This window comes from Apodemus sylvaticus, chromosome 11 (assembly GCF_947179515.1).
Source record: "Apodemus sylvaticus chromosome 11, mApoSyl1.1, whole genome shotgun sequence".
Lineage (NCBI taxonomy): Eukaryota > Metazoa > Chordata > Mammalia > Rodentia > Muridae > Apodemus > Apodemus sylvaticus.
The window spans coordinates 7,127,299-7,148,183 of NC_067482.1; the positions used below are offsets into that span (position 1 = coordinate 7,127,299).

Here is a 20,885-nt window from a genome sequence, read left to right on the forward strand (position 1 = left end):
ATGTATATGTGTATATGTGTATATGTGTATATATATGTGCATGTGTATATGTGTATATGTATGTGTGTATGTCTATGTGTATACGGATATGGATATATATAGAGAGAGATAGATACAGATAGATATATATGCTTCCCTCTTTGAATAAGGTTCTTCATTGAGGCAAGGAACATTTATGAATTATACACTTTAAATTACTACTTTTAATGTTTGATATAATTTGCATAATTAATTTTATGGATTCTCTTATGCTTCCGTACTGTTTTCAAAAGCAATGGGACAGCTGCTCCTTTTAGTTCCTTGCCATGTTTTTCCTTCTGTCTGCAACCACGTAGGGATCAGAAATCCACTGGCCATGCTCTAAGCTAATTAATTGTTCATGGAAACACCAGAAAGCATGGTCAGGTTGCTGCACACCACTTATGCTGTCTGTGAGAACTTCAAACAGACGAGAATCTCAACAGAGAATGACAACATGGCCTGGCTCGGTAGAGCAGGAGGCATCAGGGAAAGGATGAGCAAAAAATCTGCCAGGGGAGGGAACAGAAGGAAGCAGGTCCAGGGCAAGGCTGCAAGGTGGGGCACAGGCGCTTCAGCGGCTGCTCATTGGATTGTATCTAAAATAAAATGTGCCTCAAAGCATGCTGTGCAAGGAAGGACAGTGCAAATAACGTCGGGGCGGGGGTAGCACTTATCTGCAAAAATAACTGCAATGAAAGCCTTTTAAAACACACATTTTAGCCCAGTTATTTTGGGGTTCTAAAGGCGGATTCAGAAAGATCACGTCTCTCTTGAGAACCAGTATCCATTGTGGTTAAGCCACAGGTTGTGGGATCGGATTTGAGCTCTGAGTCAGCCAAGGGTTGACTGGAGTCTGGTTAGCCTCTCTCTCAACTTCCTCTACTGCCTAATTCCTCTATCTGTTATTTATAGCACTCTGGTGAGAAATAAAAAGCGTTTGGGTGTGGAGAGCACTTAGGAAAGTGGCTGGCACATGTGGTCGTCACTCCTGCCATGCAACACAACATTTAAAGACCACTAAAGAAGGCTCGTGAAGACTTTTAAAGTGTTTCTCCTATTGCATTCATGGACAGTGCAACAGATGTGAGCCCCAATGGTCACACAAGAGCATCCAGTTTTCTATCCCAAAGCTTCATTCATACATAGGGAAGTCGTTTGCTATGTTATACACAGCACAATGGTTTTACTAGGATCAGGGTATAAAGTACATTGTGTGTTTCTTACGTTCTGAGTCTTAGGGGAGCAGACCCCTCCTCATAATTTACTTTTGTGTCCTATGCCTGTGCCATACCAAGGCCCTACCCAATGGGAGCCTCACTTTTGACCTCCTCTTGTGATTCTACATTTGTTCTGCTGCTATTATAAGCTCTTGCCCAAGATGGCTTGGGACAAAGTTTAGCTCAGTCTCTTTAATTTTAAACTTTTCTGTGCCTGTCATCACGTGACCTTCATAACCACAGCTTCCGACTGATCTGCAATTTTAGGCAAGGGCAACCTGTTGCAGGGCAACAAAGCTGAACTGAGTCAGGGGTTTGCCATGCCTGCTCAGTCACTTAGAGGGTAGAGGGTACTTTCAGACACGCAAATGCCATAAGTCTGGTGTCCTTATCCAAATGAGAAATTGAGACACAGAGACACATGCACATGGAGAAGGTGACATGAAGGGACACTGGGTGACAACAGCCATCCTTAACAAAGGAGAGCATGGCTCTTCATCCAGAATCTGGGAAAGAAATCTTGATCTGATTGTTTCCTTTCTATTACTCGGTGACACAAATAAGATGCACTGTCACACTTGGTTATAATGGGAAGACCATGGAGACAATGGCTCACAAACATAACACTGTGGCATTGATCTTCTGAGCACTGTCAGTGACAATGATATTCTTCCCTACACCGTCAAATCAGCCACATTTGACCTCTATAATTTATTCAAAACTATGCCGGTATAGAACCTTTCCTTTAATTCCATCTCCCTGCCCCCTTTTATAGCAAGATTTATTTGAGAATTATTTGAGAATCAGGACAATTACTTTTCTTTGGGAGTCATTCCATAAAGAAATGAAGCTTGCTTTCTGATGACCATACCATGAGAGTTAGTAAGCATGCAATGAAAGAAAATAAATCCATAAGGATTTATTTGTTAAGACCCGGGCAAGAGCTCTGGAGACGCGGCTCAGCTGGTAGAGTGCTTGGCAAGTCTCACAAAGCCTCTGTTTCAATTTCTATGTAAATGGCTAATACTGCATAAACAGCCTGGTGAATGGGGCCTATAATCCTATCATGCAACAGACTAAGGCTGGGAGATCAAAAGTTCAAGGTTATTCTTGGGCTAAATAATAAACTTGAGGCCAGTCTGGAATACGTGAGACTTTGTCTCAATGAAGAAAAGAAGGAGAAAGAAGATGAGAAAGAGGAAAGAGGAGGAGGAGAAAAAGGAGGAAGACAAAGAGGAGGAAGAGGAAATATTAAATAAATCTCACTGGTTCAGTAATGAAGTTCTGCAAATCAGACTTGCAATAAATACAGTTCTCAAAAGACCAGATGACTAATAACTTGTGGAGTATTATGGAATGTTATTTGATCTCTTGTTTTCCATTTTCAAATAGAATCTTATGTAGCTCAGGCTAGCTTCAAACTTCCTCAAACTAGTTTTGAACTCATTATCTGCCTGTTTCTCCTCAGGGGATGTATTGGGCATCAGCACGGGCCACGTGAATGTGTCTACTTTAGATGAATCAGAACATGAATGTGAATGTAATGAAGGGGGAGCATAGACCTGACTTCTGGTACTTGGCCAGTACACTTGAGGATTGAGTTCATTTGCATTGTCTCAGTCCTTCCCCATTGGGGGCTGCTACCATTCTGACAGAGCATTCATAACCTGTGGGAGAGTCTGGGCTTTCACACAGAGGTGATATTGCTATTAGTGAGCAAGGACCATTGGAAGAAACATATCACAAACTGAGGAACAAGCGATATTTGTCCCTGACAAATGGTCCTGTAGCTTGGGGCTCGTGCTCACCCCTTGATTTCTGCTAGAAACCTCAGACTTGGGCTTCTTGCCCTTTGATTTAGCAGGTGTATCACACTCTGTGTGTTCAAAGCACACGAGTTTCTCACTTTGTTCTCCCTATAGACCGCTAATGCACTCCTACAGTCAGCGTGCCCACACTTCACTATTTGTTGTGGCCTTGTGCTGTGAGTGGGGGTGGGGAATCAAGGAGGGATTTGAACCTTAGATAAATATAACCCAGAGCGTTTAGATAAGACATCTTGGTGGTGTTTAAAAGACTTTTCCAGGCACTTTCTTGTTCTTCATCCCTCTGCCTCCGTCTCATTCTTACATGTTCATCATCAAACGTAGGTGAGTGTCTCTTCTGAGTATGACAGTGTGTCAGAACTGCTGGCGGACAGGAGTCATCGCTAAAAAGACTGGTTAAAAAGTTCTCTGATCATCATGGTTCCCTCTCCATTTTCCACTCACTTCCCTTATTTCTGATAGTTAAGCTCACCCTCTGCTAACATCCAGTGAGCTCTGAGTGTTGCACTCGGATATTTTAGCGTGCACACATCTGACCCTCACGTCTAGCACTCTGACTAATTTTATCACTGATTGCTTCTAACAGTGACCGCACCCTTCCCAAGTTCCAATTAGACTTCAAAATGTTTAAAAAACACATATGGGTTTCTTAACCAATACAAACCCACAGGCAGAAATTGAAAGTATAACTAGGTGGCCTCCTTGAGTGGCCGCAGCTTTTGAAGTTCTGTGGATTTGCCTTAATCTGTTGCTGGGAATGTTGCACATTGCTCTAGACAGGCTGCAAGTCTGGGAAGCTGAGCGTGACTGATGTGTCTCTGTGACCAGGTCAGGGTGTGGTGTGAGATGCTGTAGGAGGTCATGGTGGGCTAGGGAGGAGCAGCGGCGGCGGAGGCAGGGGTGGGGGATGGGTGGGGTAACTAGAGTGAATTCCAGGATAAGGAAATCAGCTGGAAGAACAGAAAGTGAAAATGAGAAATCACAGTCTCAGATGAAAGAAAGCTTTTTCAGCTGAAGCTCACCATCTCACTGCTCAGAATCTTTAATAGCTTGGAGTTCGGTACAGCCCAGCCTGATACCTCTGCAGGGCTCACACACAACTCACAACTCCCCATTCCATTACCCCAATGAGGAGAATTCCAGATCAGAATCCTGCAACCCCACTGGGTGGCCTCAGCCAAGTCTGGGACATAGAATCAGCAACAGACTGAGCAAGACAACGGCCTCTAGCTTTTCATCTAACACTCACGTGAGTCTGGTATAGAGCACGTGCCTTAACCACCCCTTCACTGGTCCTGGGGACTTTGAAAGGCACGAGGGAACACTGGGGCATCTGTAGAGAAGACGGCCACGGTGGACCCCTCATTTCTCCTCCAGCAGAGTGCCTCTGACCCCCTTGCTTGTGGCAGATTGGAAACATTGTATAACATCTACTTATGCAAGTATTCATGCTTAAACCCACTCCTAGAATACTCTCAGCTTCACATTTTATGTCTTTGACTCCTGTACATTGATTTTCGTGTATCAGATATTTTTTTTACAAGTTTGTCCCTGTACCAGTTTTTGATACTTCTTATTACTGACTCTTCCTTTCCCCTGGCTTTGAAATTTCACATGTTTATATACTAAATTCCAGCAGAAAATACCACTCTGTCACTGGAATGGAAAAAGAAAACAGTGAGTTAAGACATTCCGTTTCCATTCAAACAAGAAATGCATTTTCTCCTTTTTAAAATATTTAATGGACAAAAAGGTAGATTTCAAGTGGAAATGTTGTGATCCTGAGGTTCTCATTCTGTCAAAGCAGGAGTGGAAATATGAATTTATCCTATTTTTAAGCTAACCATCTTGTTCTACTCCCTAATGCGCACACGTACTGTTTCTGAGATCAGAAGCAGGAACATTGCAATGACACTTTGCCAGGTCAGCTCAAAGCTGGATTTCTAACTATTTCACACACGTCTTGACACATGTTATGCTTGCCAGTCTAGGTATAGCTGGATGTGGACGCTTGTGTGGGATGGGGAATTGAGCTTTTGTTGGGTCACAATGCTCAACATCATTTTGATATTCTTTCTCAAATTTGTTTATGAAAATCAAACTGAAAAGCATAAAAGGTTTGTAATAAACCTTTAGACAATTTTAACCCAATGCTTGGTTGGTTTATTCATTTACTTTCACTTATGAATTGTCCCTCAATGGAATGGATACAGAAAGTGTGGTATATTTACATTATGGAATACTACTCAGCTATTAAAAACAATGAATTCGTGGAATTCTTAGACAAGTGGGTGGAACTGGAGAATGTCATCCTGAGTGAGGTGATCCAGTCACAAAAGAACACACATGGTATGCACTCACTGATAAGCGGATATTAACCCAGAAGCTCAGAATACCCAAGAAACAATTCACATATCAAATGATGCCCAAGAAGAAGGAAGGAGAGGACCCTGGTCCTGGAAAGGCTCAGTGCAGCAGTGTAGGGGAATACCAGGAAAGGTAAGTGGGAAGGGGTGGATTGGGGAACAGGGGGAGGGAAGAGGGTTTATGGGACTTTCAGGGAAGGGGGATCCAGGAAAGGGGAAATCATTTGAAATGTAAATAGAGAATATATCAAATTAAAAAAAGAGAATATTTGTCGAATAACTACCATGCCAAATAATGGTTTAAAGCAAAACTGAATGGTGAATTTACACAGAGCTCATTCTCTTAAGTAATTCCAACCTAATAGGAGAGTGACTAGAACCCTCATTTGGAAATGTTTACTGTTGAGATCTATCTGAAATAATAAATAGCTGTACGGGGCAGCAAATATACTAAGGTCATTTAATAAAGAGGATTCATTGCTCATCCAGCTTTTCAGTAGTTTACAGTATTGACACTCAGGGGGAAATTAGTACAAGAACTTAGAAACAAGGGAAGATGGTTCTTTATAGCTACAAAATAATACCTCTAGATATACTGGCATGATCCAATGACTCATGTCATAGGCTCTATTCCTCATGAGACTGAGTTACAAGACATACTTATTTAATACTTCATTATCAAGACATGTAAAGCATGGTGATCTTCAAAATAGTCCACCAAAGAGGATAATAAAAGCATGTTTTCATTGCTTTAAAAAATACTCAAGTAGTAAGCCTTGGAAATTCTCATAAAGCCCAATATGCCATTGGATACTTGGCCATGATTTCTTCATGAAGAATGACATATTTAGTAGAAATATAACTAACTACATGTCTCAGTGACCATTTTGGTAGTAGGAGTTTGTACATATGTGGTAGTGGGTCTTAGGGATTGAACACAGGCCTCACATGTACTAAGCTGTCCCTGCATCACAGAACTATGGCCCAGTGTCTTGATGATTCCTGAAATTGTACACTGATAGGAATGTTTGAGTTATTAAACAGAGTTTACATTTGGTTGACAATTAGCATTTTCTTTAAAATTGTGTCTGTGGCAAGATGAGTCTCTTTTCTAAACCTGTCTAATAGGAATAACTCAGATATTTAAAAAGGATTTATGTTGATCATAATATATAAATACACACCTCCAATTTTTAAATCCCAGCTACAAAGTTCTCTAAAGTGTTGCTTCTTGGACACTGACCTAATACCACAAATGGAAAATATTAATCATGACCTCCAGTAGCAAACTGCTGTCAATCCACAAGCCCTAAGAATATGTGTGGAATTACCTCCAGATTATTTAAGCATAAAATACCCATGAAAGCAAAATGATCATCATGGATAGAGTCAAGTCCTATACTCAAGAAATGTCATACATATACAAATATGCCAAAATTCAAAACAATAACAACAACCAAAACAAAACTCAAACTACAGTCATGGTCCTAAGCATTTTGAAAAGGAACCACCAATTCCTTGGATACCTCCTATGATGATAACCATGGTTACACTCTTCTGGGAATCACCCTTCCTTCTTCCTTAGAAGACATTGACTTTAAGACAAATAAGGTCAGCAATCAGGGATGCAGGCCAGTTACTAAAATGCTTTTTAGCATTCAAAAAGCCCTCAGTTTTAACTCACAAACTGCAGTAAACAGAAGAGGGTATTACCTGGCTGTAATCTTTGCTCCCCAGAAGGGGAGGCAGGAAGATCCCAAGTTCAAGGCTACCTGACGTTACACAGCATGTCTGAGGTTATCCTGGGCACCACGAAGCTCTTTCTCCAAATAAAGGTCTTTTAAGCAGATATGCAAGAAATGTCTTCAGTCTGTCTCCAAAGAACAACCTTGAGCCTCATCTCTTCCTAATTCAGCTTCCTATCACTTATATCCCCAAAATCTACCAAAGAGCCCGTGACTATCAGGACACTGGCCTCAGAAGGACACACCCCCAAAGAAATAGTCTTATCATACTCTCTGTTTATAGGCATGCCTTTTCTGCATAACTTAGGCCTACCTAAGGAGTCCAGGAATAAGCCTCAGGAGCTCTGCACAAGTTCACTCTCCAACGGGAATCTATACACCATTGAAAGAAGCTGATAAATAGAAGTTAGTGGCTAAAGTACCAGAGCAAAGTTACCACGTGTATGGTAAGCCACCTCCACGTACCAGACGGTCCTCAACCCAACATAACAAAGCACTGTGTCATTCAGTGGAGAGGATCCATCTCGGTTTACAGGCCCTCACATGAATCACAGGCATGCCTGGCCCAAGGGAGAACCGTTGCCTGCACACTGACCATGTTTCTCTGTTCAGGCAGTGAGCAGATTATGCGACCTCTGAGAAGTCTGGGTTCCTCTTAACGCATAAAGCATTGCTGACATCTCACCAATGTATAGACTGCTCCATGATACAAATCAAAAGAAGTGTCATTTAATACATTAAGGCCGTAGTAGAAACTTTAAAGCCTTGATTAAAAAAAAAAAAAACTAACTCTGAAAGAAAGAACAGTGGAAGCAACAACACTGCATGCTAAGATTCATGAAGTTTACTTTTCCCTTTCGTTAAGGGAGTTTAATTACATCAGAGTAAATGTGTTTGAATAGGCTGTGTGCTTTGAGACCAGGGCCTTTCATACGCAAACTTTCTGGATCTCTTTTCATGAAGTCAGCTTACCATTTAATAATAAACAGAGACACCACACAAGGTCCTTCTCCTCAGCTTGGGCTGATTGGGTCTCATCCAGGGCGAGCGCCCAACCTTTTGCGGGAAAGATGAGCATGGGCCACACTTGAACATCTGAGCCTGGTGTCATCAGGGAGCAATGGATGCTCCTGTGTTTCCTTCACAGGGAGAAGCACGTCTTTCCACCACGCAGTCATTCTAAGCACTTAAAACAAGTGAGCCAAACTGCGGACTGTGGCAGGAGACAGCCAGCAGAGTCAAGGGTTCAACAAGAGAACAGCCATGATGGGCCCTCTGTCCCCTCAGTCCGCAGCTGTGACCTGGAACTGTGCTGTTCCGATTAACTTGGAAATCACGCAGAGGGCAGAGCCAGGTTATTCCTGTGAATGGCTCACAGCATCTTAGAGTCTGAAACCACAGGAACAAGATGTCTAAGGTGTGAGGCGCTCCCTTTGTATGTGGAGCCAGGCCTGCCCTTCTGGCTTGGGGCTTCCAAACATTCTTGCTAGGCCAACAACAGGAGAAACAACCATTTTGACATTGTATATTACCTGTTGATTGTTTTAAATAACTTTCATCTGAATTTGATTCTAATTAAACATAGTCACCTTATTCATTTTCAAAGCCCACCTACTGGTTAATACCTAATAAATACCTAATTTAAAGGTATTTATGTTGTCTTACTCTATGCACCAGAATCCTACTTAAGTAGTATGGATAAATACATTTCACAGGGTGACAGCATGTTTTATTAAAAATGTTTGCGCATGGCTTCATTTCTGCTGACCCTGAATTCCCTTAGGAATGGCGTTGTCCTTTCGATTAGAAGTGCAGCATCTGAGGAGGTAGGGTGCTTCGCTCCTTTTTTCTAATCGCTCTTCAGTTAGTACTGTGCCCTTTCCTAATTAGCCTTCCTAATTTTTTTCTAATCCTACTTACACAAAACCTGAATGCTAATCTTCCCCTTTTCTGAAGTGTGACTCACAACTGAAAATGTGCTAAATATATATTTAGTCACTACAAAACCATGCACCTCCCTCATAAGTTTTATAGGTTTGGTTTAGTCACTGACCTACTGAAGTGGCTAAGGATTAAGGGCCATCTGTTTACCCAAGAACATGCTTTAGTTCCTGTTGTTGGAACTTAGGATACATGCTACGTTCCCACACACTTCCACAAGCCCACAGAGTATCTGCAGTAGCTAGCAGTCACAAAACTCGAAGTTGTACAATTTTGGCGTACTCACAGAAACAGCTTACGTGCTGCTAGGTTAATTAGAAGCATATCAGAGGATAAGAACTAGCTATTGGATTTTCTTTTGCTTCTGAGATATTTTAAAATCACCCAAGCATGTGATAACACGCACACACACACACACACACACACCACAGATGACCAAGTAGTTTCATTCTCATAAGCAAATTCATAGAAACCCCACACTGCTTCTGACTAGGAGACTCCACTTTAGAAAGTTTCAGTGCCTTGAATGTGGGTAAACAAAGAACACATCACATCACGAACTTAAAGACAGTATTTCAGACTTGCGCCTAAATCAGTTTCACACGCCTTTCCATAAGCACTGAACCTGCCGAAGGACGGCTATGCCACTTGGTAGCAGCGATTAACGGAAGGACTCAAGGGGACAACGCTTAATGACCACGTTGCAGGGAGGAAAAGCAGCTCCACGTCCAATCTGTTGCCATGATCCAGACGCACTGTGGAGAGCAGAACGGCCTCGGACAGCAGACAAGGGCATAGATAAAGCCACAGGCAGCCCACGACCTGAATTTGTGGTGATGTAGGACCCCCCAATTATGAAGCACAATCAACAGCCATACCTGGCAATCTGCCTCCAAATTAAAGACGAACCCCCGCTCGCTCTCACCTTGCACACACACTTCAGTGGTCAGTGACAGATGCAGGCTGGGAGAGACAGCAGCTGCTCTGTCCTGAGCGGCTTAGCGCTGCGCTCAGTCGAGCCGGCTCAGGTCCCACTCTGTTCGCTCAGCGCAGTTTCTCCCATGACTCCATCACCCAGGAATGGAAACCACGGCTGGCTCTCTCCCTCTCTCAGCTCCAGTGGAGTCCCTGGCTATTGAGCCCAGGTAAAAAATGCTGAGTTCTGCAAGGTTACTACAAGGTGAACACAAGCAGATGGGGCAGGGGGCGGGGAGAAGGGGAGGGGCCGTGAAGTAAAGACCCTAAACTCCAGACACCTTGCCTTTGGAGAGAGGCTAAGCCCCATAAATCAGAGCTGGGACAATAGGAGGTCAGAGAACAGGGAAGCTGAGATTCAGAAATGGCACCGAGCCAATCAGCCAAGCCGGGGGCAGGCTTCAAGAAAGGAGCTCTCTCTCTCTCTCTCTCTCTCTCTCTCTCTCTCTGTGTGTGTGTGTGTGTATCTGTCTGTCTCTCTGTCTCTGTCTCTTTTTCTCTCTGTCTCTCTGTATCTCTTTCTCGGTCTTTCTCTGTGTCTGTGTGTGTCTGTTTCTGTCTCTGTCTTTATGTCTTTCTGTCTCTCTCTGTGTGTCTCTCTCTGTGTGTCTGTTTGTCTCTGTCTCTGTATGTGTCTGTTTCTGTCTGTCTCTGTTTCTTTCTATGTCTCTCTGTCTCTCTGTCTCTGTGTGTGTCTGTCTGTCTCTGTCTGTCTCTGTCTCTGTCTCTGTCTGTCTGTCTGTCTGTCTCTCTCTCTCTCTCTCACACACACACACATACACACACACACACGTATTACTGGCAGGCAGGCATCAGTGTAGCTACACTAATTAACTAGACACCTCTGTTTTTCAAGCTTATAAAGGTTTTGAGGACATTTTCCCGGTAACAAAGTTTAAGAGGGATCTGATACAATAAAAACACTAGCCAGAATCAAATAATGCTTTTAAGAGAAAAAAATATTTTCTGATCCATATTAATTCATATTAAGTCTTCATTTGGGGACACACAGACTGAAATTATGCAACAATCCCCCATACTAAGGAAATAGTAACGATGTAGGCTTTTATAATGCTGACAGAATGAATTTAAAGTTCCTCGTAAAAATTCCAACCATTCCTTTTCAAGAGTGGTCTTGACTTACACACATATTTCAACACTAGCGGGTGGGTGTCAAGCAGGCATTTCTTCTGTAACATGTCCCTGTATATGATTCCCAGTCGAGGGGTTCAAATTTTTAGTTCTCATATATTCATGTTCCTTAAAGTGAGGTAGGGACAAAATTAGGCTTTTTAAATGTTTTATGAAACTTAGTTATATGATTTTTTCCCCTGTAGGCAAACAATTAGTTGCTGCACTATACAAAGGATGGCATGAATTAGAGGCTAGCCCCGCCTTCTAGCTGCTTCCCCTACCCTCCAAAGTCTGTTCACCTGCCGTGTATTATCCTCTGAGGCACCGGGACCCTGATGACTAAAGCAGGCATTTGTGGCGAGCAGAGCATCTGCTTTGTCCACTTCCTGGGCTGGACAAAGGGTGAAACGGAACGATGTCCGGGCCAAATGCTCGGTGGATTGTGGAATCCTGGGGAAAGGGCACTTAACTGCATTTTTTTTCCTACCTCCAATTGCCCTGCTGAATGCTGTGGCCTGTGAATTGATGGCCATTTTCTAGGACTCCTTGGACTCTATGGAGAAGGATTGCTTCAAGTGGCTATAAATAGAGTTAAAGGTTTTATTGAACTGCTGGCCTCTTTGTGGCCAGTCTTGATGGCAGTCACTGCGTGGCCAGAGTGAGTTAATCGTGAGCAACCCGACCTCTAGCTAGGCTCTGAGGGAGAATGAACCAAACCAGTTGAAACTGTTTTGCCCACATTTGAGACAGGTTTCACAGTTAACCTGGTGAAACTCCTGGTGGACTCCTGGTATGGGCTGGAGAAGATGGTTAATGGAGGAGAAAGGTTGGAGATGGGATGCCAAGTTCACTGTTAGCTCAGTAGCACACACAACTGGGCATTAATGTTAATGTTCTTACAATGACGTGTGCATTATTTAGAGTTAGATTGTGGGAGACACAGGATGGAGACAGGTAAAGAGCAAGAAATGAACCAATAATGTGGCTCCATCTGTGTCCTATGAAATAAAAAGGTCTCAGAGACTGAAGAAAGGAACGCTACCTCCGTTAATTCGCATAATAACCCTGTGAGGTAGCTGCTGTCATCCCTTTCAGCGATGAGAATAGTTAGCCTGCACACGGTTAACTAGTGATTAGTGGAGTTTAAATTACAGCCAAGTACTTCATGACCCAGAGTTCCCACAGCCTGGACAAATCAGTTAACTTATAACGTTCTCAGACAGAGAAGAAAGTCTGTTTTTTATATAGTGAGAAGGCAGAAATACAACTGAACAAGAAATGCTCTTCCTTATATTTACAAGGCAAGTCAAGTTGCAGAGTGTGCAACAATTTTAAGGAAAATACATTTTTTTTTGCTATCAAACTAGTTGCAAGATATGGAAAAGGTGGTCTGATTTTGAGGTTTAGTTTATTTGTAATTATTTATGTGTATGTGTGCATAGCTGTATGCAGGCACATATGTACTGAGTGTGGTTCCTACAAGGTTCTCTACAAAAGATTCCTTTTCTAAATGGGTGAGCCATCTCCTTATCCTTCATCCCATGAGTAAGTTTTGATATTGTGTGTCAATATTCTTTCTGTAGTTTGATATTATGTGTCAATATTCTTTCTGTAGTTTGATATGTATCAATATTCTTTCCTTAGTTTTAGTAGGGTCTTGTCTGTCAGCAAATTAAAGAAACAAGTTAAGACATGTTATCTGTAATACAATGGTACTCTCCCTTCAAAATGCAACAAATGCATTTTCTTTGCTAGAATGTCTTTAAATTATAAGGCCTCCAAGAACACCTTAAAAATGAAACAAGCCCATCTCTTCTTGACATACATGGCATACATATAAGATGACGATGTATTTGTTTATGCCAACTGTACTGTTAAGGTGAACAGAAGAATCAAATTTTCAGTTATCTTGGGTCTGAAATGAAAATACCACTGAAGCTCACTGAACAGCTGGAGCTGAGGGCTGAAGTGCAGCCCTTTGTGGGTGTTCATGTGACTGGCTCAGGGCCCGAGCCAGGGCCATACACATGCTCTGTAGCATCTCCCACCAAGCAGCCCTGCTCCCACAGGGCCCCCAGGCTGTAGGGTGTTTCCACCTTTAACCTGGCTTCACACATGTTGCAATCTTCTCTGAGTTTCCATGGTGATACAATGTCTCTGATGTAAAACAAGCAACCGAACCAAAAAACCCATCTGTAAATAATGGAGCCCAGCAGCTCCCATGAACTAGGCTTCTCAGTCTCCTTCAGTTTAATCTGGAAGGCATTGCGTTGGAACCTCTTGCAAATGCAATCATGTTGTTTCAGATACTGCAACTATAGACAGGAGCCATCCTCATCCTCCCTGGCCACTGCCTAAGGCCAAAATAGTACAACAATGCAAATAAGTGTCAAGTAGATCAACTGTAGAGGAAAAGAACAAGTGAACAGTTTTTCATTTAAGGTTTCTTCAGCTGAAGTTCTTCATTATGGAACAACATAATGCCAGGTACCAGGTGCTGGTCGGTGAGGCCAGCCTTAGAAGGCAGAGGCCAGAAGATCAGGCATTTAAGGGCTTTCTTGACTACATTCTGAGTTTGAAGACAGCCTGCCTAAAGAAGAACCTATCTCAGAAAACAAAACCAACCAAATAACCAAGCTAAAAAAACAACAACGAATTACCAGCAACATCTTAACTATCCAGTAAGTAATATCAGTAAAGAACCCTCCCTCTCTGGGCTTTCTGGCATTGCTACTGAACCTAAAATATTTACATTAGCTCTTATTCTGGAGATAGCAGATCTCACTTAAGAGCTGGATTTTTGTAAGTTCATGTGCTGTGACGCCTATCTTGACATAGACAACATACATCAGATTTGGAAAAAAACAAACAAACTTATTTTCTTTTTCTTCTCATTTCTAAAAACATTTCCTTCCAAATAAAGCAGGATAAAACACTCATAGACAGAATAGTTTTTGTTTAAAAAAAAAAAACAAATCTAGTCCAATCATCATTTAAATCAAATCCACTGACACAGGTTTTAACTGTATTTTATATCATAAAATTAAAAATGAGCATGGAGTATAGGACACTGTGTTTAAACAATTATACTGCTCTGTTTGATACCTTGTTTCATAGACTATTAACTGCATAAATGAATTATCAGAGCCCAAACCAATAGCAATACTAATAAAACAGCCTCACAACCCACAATCACATCCTCCCTGTCCTTCTCTTGGAACCTTTACTTATCTCTCTTGTATCAGGGATGCAGATTTTATAATCACAGTCCGAAAGGCAACTTGGAGGACACATTGAAAGCCTGAAGCAGAAAGCCAGCCGTGGGCAGCGGGGCAGGGAGGGGATGCATGCTCCTTGCTTTGCTCTCCTGTGACCCCTTTCTCAGTGTGGTGACATTGGGGCTTCACATGTGTCCTCCAGCCTCAAGTCCCTCACGGTTTTCCACTTGGGTAAAGCTGGCCCTTGGCTCAGTAAACATTGCAGTTTGGGAGTATCATCAACTGAAAATCATGTGACACATTCAACCTGCTGAGCATTACAGCTTGGTATGCTGTGGTGCATCTGCTCTTCATCCTCCCTGGCCTGTGACTGACAGTGAGATGGGACTCTATGGCTGCCTAGCATCGTGAGAGGAGATGGTATTCTGTAGCCCTGGTCTAGGGAAGAAAGCACAACACATACTCCAAAGCATGGCTTCTGGGGAACACATAGCTCCTCTGTACCATGATATCATTAAAAAAGAAAAAAGGTTAGAAGTCAAAATATCACAAGACAGGGACTACCTAGCAAGATTTTGGTTTAAAATTTTAAATTATTTTTATATTTTTAGGCATCATTTCCTGTTTTTCCTTAGTGGTGGGTAATGTCTATCCCAGTATCTGTTTCTGTCCCAGGAGTAAAGAATCGATGTTTCTATGTTGTTTCTCTCTGGCTTTCCAGATGCTGCTTTTGACTTATTTGTACTTTTGCTCCTGCTTTGCACATCTTTTCGATGTAACCTGAAACAAGAGGGCAGAGGATTTGGGATGGCATATCATACATTTTAGAAAAAAGAAACATTTAAAGATATGGAAAAATGGAAGAAAAAGTAGTGAGGGTTTGTCAAGGGAAGGAACTGAGTACTCGTAGTCATATTACTGCGTGATCAGGATGGCGAAACATATTTGAAATCTTATAACAACAAAGCTTTATAGTATAACCCCCTATTACTTCCACCATAACTAGCAGACTATGCCACAACAGGCCATTCTCTCAGGACCCAGGAGGCCTGCACTGGGTGATCATGGGCTGGCTGCTTTTCCAACTGTGTTTTATCCAGGACTCCATAAGGAAGCTCATATGCATGGGGACACAAACTCTGCTCTTTAGCACACACACACACACACACACACATGCACTCACGCATGCACACACGTATGCACATGCAGTGCAGATTTCTAAGGGTGTTTTTTGGCAAAGCAACTTTGTCGTGCTTCCAGTCTGTAGAACTGGTAAAGGCCAGTCTTGAGCATGTGAGTGCAACAACTTGTAACACCAGCATCAAATTACTCATCAGTATTATTAACAAAATTCGGAACCCTGCAAAATTATAAGAAAAACACAGATGTGGTTTGTGGTTCAGTGATTTTTTTTTTTAGCGTACACAAAATGGCACAGGAAAATGCGAGTATATCTGCATGTGAATGTCTGCAAACTCCAATTTAGAGAGGATGGATATGGCACTACTGTAAAATGTAGTCACTGTATTAAGGTAACTGCCCCTCACTAGAAGAGGAAGAGCTGGTTATCAGGAGCCCCAACAAATCTACTATTATCTAAAAGGTACTGCTGTTCTAGAACATTCCAGAATGACCTTCAACGGCAACATGAATTTGCTTGTGGGGAGCAGGCCTGTGGGGAAAGGTGCTGTGGCTCATTCTCCTTTGGACTTATTTGTTGTTTGTGTTTTACAGATTTTTTTGATGTAACCAGAACCAGGAGGCAGCTGGCAGAGGATTTAGGATTAAAGATCACGAGCAAATAACGGCCTGTTAAATCAGAGACAGCATGGGTGGATTCGCCACGTCTATGTTTCTTAGGGGAAAAACACTTAAAATAAAAATTCTTGACACCACTCAGAATATTTGGATTAAACATAAAGCTAATTCGCCTGCTACAGAATTATTAGTCTGTTGAAACAAGGTTTGAAAGATTGGACAAATAACAAGACCAAACTTGTACAAATAAGTATTTATACTTTTCAATATATAAGGATAGGTTTCCTTTGTAAATTCAAATACATTTTTTTCTAAAATGCTTACATGAAGAAAAAGTTTCAGTAGTGACATGGACAATATGCCAGGATGAAGGGATTTACCCAGGGGCACAGAGTTGATACAATGTAACGGGGAGCTGGCCACACGCCGTGAGTGCTGAGCTGAAGTGGAAAGATAGCACGCTTCATATTTATAATATAACAGCCTGATAAATCCTATTCATAAAAGACAGAAAATACTTGTGCTCATGTTATACCTTCCCTAGGGCACGTAGCTAACCACAGATACACACCAATGCCGTTACAGTTCTATGACTCGGACATTACATTTTAGTTATTAAAACCAGGAAGTTACAAGTGTGTGCAGTTGTGTGACATTCTTTTGGGTCAAGGTGATGTTCTGCTAAGGTTTGTCGAGGTTCATAACTAAAAAGGCTTCATGCACTCTAACAAAAATAATACTCAAAACTCAGTTTTAGTATGGTATTCTATTGAGCAAAACCCAGTGCCATGATTAAGCTTATTGTACTCAGTAGTATAATCATAACGTGCCTCTTGTTTGAAAGTTAATAGCTTCCTACGTGAATATGCTTCTATCTAAATTAATGCTCTTGACAGAAGAAATTGTATTTATTGCTGGATCTCCTAAATGGTACGTATAGTTTCTGTGTATCTATAAGCATATGCATACAAATGTATAGTGCGTGTGAGCATGCCAACCCCTTTGCATGCATGCATGCCTTGTATTTTCACATATAGAATTTTAATCACATAGTCACAGTTTGTATATACATTTATTTACTATTTTCCTTAAAACATTTTATAAGCATTTTCTTATACCCATCATCTTCAAGTCAGACATTCTAAAATATGCTTAAAAATTTTCTCTTCCTCTGAATCTTTATCTGTTTCCCACATATACACATACACATACATAAACACATACACATGCACATACATATGCATATTTTTATCTCAAAACCTTTGTAGCATTTTGGGCATTAATATAATTTATATAATTTCTACATTTCACTATTGGGGGTATGACTTGATTTCTTCTAGGTTTCTCATAAAACTTAATACTGTCACACATCTGTGAGCATTTCTACTTTTCTGTTAAATTTTAATTTTCAGAGTTTCTTTTAGAACAAATTTCTAGACAAAGAGGAGCATGATGTGAAAAGTTTATTCTTGAAAATGTCTTTGGGAAAAAAATAGCCTACATTAGTGCTAAAGCATTTGTTTGTAGAGTACCAACTGAATATAGGAGACAGCAATTTATGACTAATTGTTACAAATTTCATGGATGTAAATCTGTATGCCACTCTTCCAAGTTCAAATGTTCTAAGTTTGTGCACTTTATAACTGTATTTATTTTTAATCCTAAAACAAGCACAGATACTTATGCAAATAAAGTGTATAAATAAGATTTGATGCTAATATTCTCATAAATGGTGGCTTCGCTTGCACCTGCTGTTAAGAGTTAATGTTCTCTAGGTACATTTTAATCACCACCTTCAAATGAGCCGTTGCCATTAATTCGGTATGTTCCATGTTTGGATCCTTCAAAGGTTTCAAGGTGCGTGATCAACAAAGACATCGATTACTAGTTCATAAAGTGATGATTTCCATGCTGTAATTACAATTCCTTTGTCTCCTACAAAGAAATGATTAAACTTCTTCATATTTTACTTTCAGAGTTTTAATAGGTCCCAAGTTTTGGTGTTTGCATTTGAACCCTGGGCCCCATGTATGGAAGGCCTGTGCTTTTTCACTGGGCTACAATCCTATTGGATAACAGGGGTTAGAAAAACATTATTTTATTTTTGGTACTTTTGTAATATGCTTGTGTTGTTTTCTCATTCTTTAAACTAGGAAATAGAAAGCAATGATGAAAAGCTATGATACGTGGCCGTCACCTCATACGAATATTTATATGTAAAGTCAAGAACAGGGACATCCATGAGTATGCTAAATGCATAATCCTATTGATGGAGCCTTTTACAGCTATGTTTTCCAAACTGACAAAATGACCACCGCTTCCCGCAAGGCCCCAACATTTCCCATCAGGAAGGGTGAGGGCTAGTGGTATAGCTCAGTCACATGGGCATTCAACTAGCCTACAGGAAGCCTGGGGCTCAGGGCCCAGTACTGGAAAGGAAAAAATGGAAGGAAAAAAAGATAAAATGATTCTGTCAATTGAAGAAGGGTTAAATCGTAGTGCAGACATGGTGAAAGAGGAAATTAGAACCGGTAAGAGATGCAGTCAGAGGTAACGGAAGTCGACAGCTCTAACCTCAAAAGGAGCCAATGGTGGACCTTGGCTTTTATGTTGTTGTTGTTTGTTTTTGAGACAAGGTTCAGTACAACCTGGACAACCTGAGTTCCAGGATAGGATGAGATAAGAGTGAGTACTAAGGTAGCCTGGGGTACGATGAGCTAAGGTAGCCTGGGGTACGGTGAGTTAAGGTAACCTGGAGTACAGTGAGGCCTATCTGAAAAATAACAAACTAAATTCAAAGAAAAAAGTTTTGAGGAAGATTAGTATTCTTCTGTTACAGTATCAGTAATGTCTTATGAAATCAAACTGAAGAGGGAGAGAGAGTAGGACTCCGAAGCTGGGGGGATGGGATTTCAGACACAGAACCTTCCACCGGAGAACACCATTAAAACAGCTCAAGAGCCAATCCAGGCATGTCCTGCACTGACCCCAGAATCCTGATAAAAGGGAAACAAGTTACAATAATTTCTACAAGTCTGTGCACTGACAGAGTCACCTTCATTGTTCTGCTAATTCTTGCTTTTGAAACTTTGTCATGTGTACCGTTATCAATCCTGAAAACATATTATGTTAGAAAACTGTCATTTTATATGGTATTTATCAAATGAATAATTTAATAATGCCCACATGCTTTACCATGTCCTCTCCTAACCATAACCCAGTGTCATTTCTTCACATGGAACACTGGAGACACGCATGCAGAAGGGTTAAGCTATACCTCACTCACCCCATATACATAAAAGTAATGTAAGGCAAAAGTAGGGGCAGAAATTAGGAAAGAAATACAATAAATTATGTGTAAGTCAACTTGACCTTGTCCTAGAAATTGACCCCAAAAGTATAGACAGGAAAACAAAAGCCGATAAGTGGGCTGAACCAGACAAACCCAACAACCAACAGGTGAAGACACAGCCTACAAAACTGGAGAGAATACTTTCAAAACATAAACAATCATGGGTTAATATACAAATACATAAAAGAATTCTCTAAGCACTAGGAAAAGTTGACCAGGGCTATGAGGAGACATTTCTCAGAAGGTACTCGATGGCCAACAGCTATGCAGAACACTGTGTAACATCACTAATCACAAGCAGAAGAGATCGAAACCACAGGCGAGTCTTCACCTTGATGGCCATCAGCTATGCAGAACACTGTGTAACATCACTAATCACAAGCAGAAGAGATCGAAACCACAGGCGAGTCTTCACCTCGATGGCCAACAGCTATGCAGAACACTGTGTAACATCACTAATCACAAGCAGAAGAGATCGAAAGCACAGGCGAGTCTTCACCTCAGGCTGCTTGGAATGGCTTTCATCAGAAAGACGAATTATAACCAGTGCTGGCAAAGGTGTGGAGAGAGGATAGAGACTCCTGTGAACTGTTGATTAGAGTATAAATTGGTACAGCCATGTGAGAGAAGAGTATGGGCTTCCTCAGAGGACTAAAGATAGCGCTATGATACGATCCTGTAATCCTATTTCTGGGAATATATCCAATGGAAATCAAATTAGTATTTCAAAGAGATGCCTGCACTCTCATGTGCATTGTGATGTGGTTCATAACAGCTAAGTTACAGAATCATTCTAAGTGTTCCCTGACAAATGAGTGAAAACACACACACACACACACACACACACACACACACACCACATGCACACACTCACACACATGTATGCACACATACTTCATAGATTGATATATCTGCAAAATACAAAATTACTCACTGTTTTAAGAATCTTTGTCATCCATTGCTGTATGGATAAATTCGAAAAATGGTTTTCTGGGTTAAATGTGGCAGGCACAGGGAGACAAATATATGCTGTCACTTACACTGGCATCTAAAAATTTCATAGTGACAGGTAAAAAACAGAACTGGCTGTCGGCATTTCAGGAAGGGAGAACCTGAGTATGTTGCTGAAAGGGAAGAGATCTGTTTGACAGAATGCATAGGCTCTGTGTGGCCAATGCACACCACACCTAAAACTCTCTTGATTGGCTGCAACTATAAAGAACCCCATGTTTGAGTCAGTAAACGTGTTAACCATCTTGACAGCAGTCATTCTTTCTGACTTTTTCCACATGTTAAAACACTAGGCCAAATACTATACATACATGGAGTTCT

General features: G+C 41.3%; 1 protein-coding gene across 6 annotated transcripts in view; it reads right to left on the reverse strand.

Annotated features, from left to right (window-relative positions):
* The window catches only part of Arhgap24 (Rho GTPase activating protein 24), a 413,886-nt gene that overhangs the window by 115,525 nt on the left and 277,476 nt on the right, over positions 1-20,885 (reverse strand). The window contains exon 1 of one of the 6 annotated variants that reach the window (XM_052198155.1): positions 10,042-10,260. The exons of the other annotated variants lie outside the window; for them this stretch is intronic. The gene's annotated coding sequence lies outside the window, so the exon portion shown is untranslated. Of the gene's footprint in view, positions 1-10,041; positions 10,261-20,885 lie in introns of those variants that run through there. 6 annotated transcript variants of the gene reach the window in all.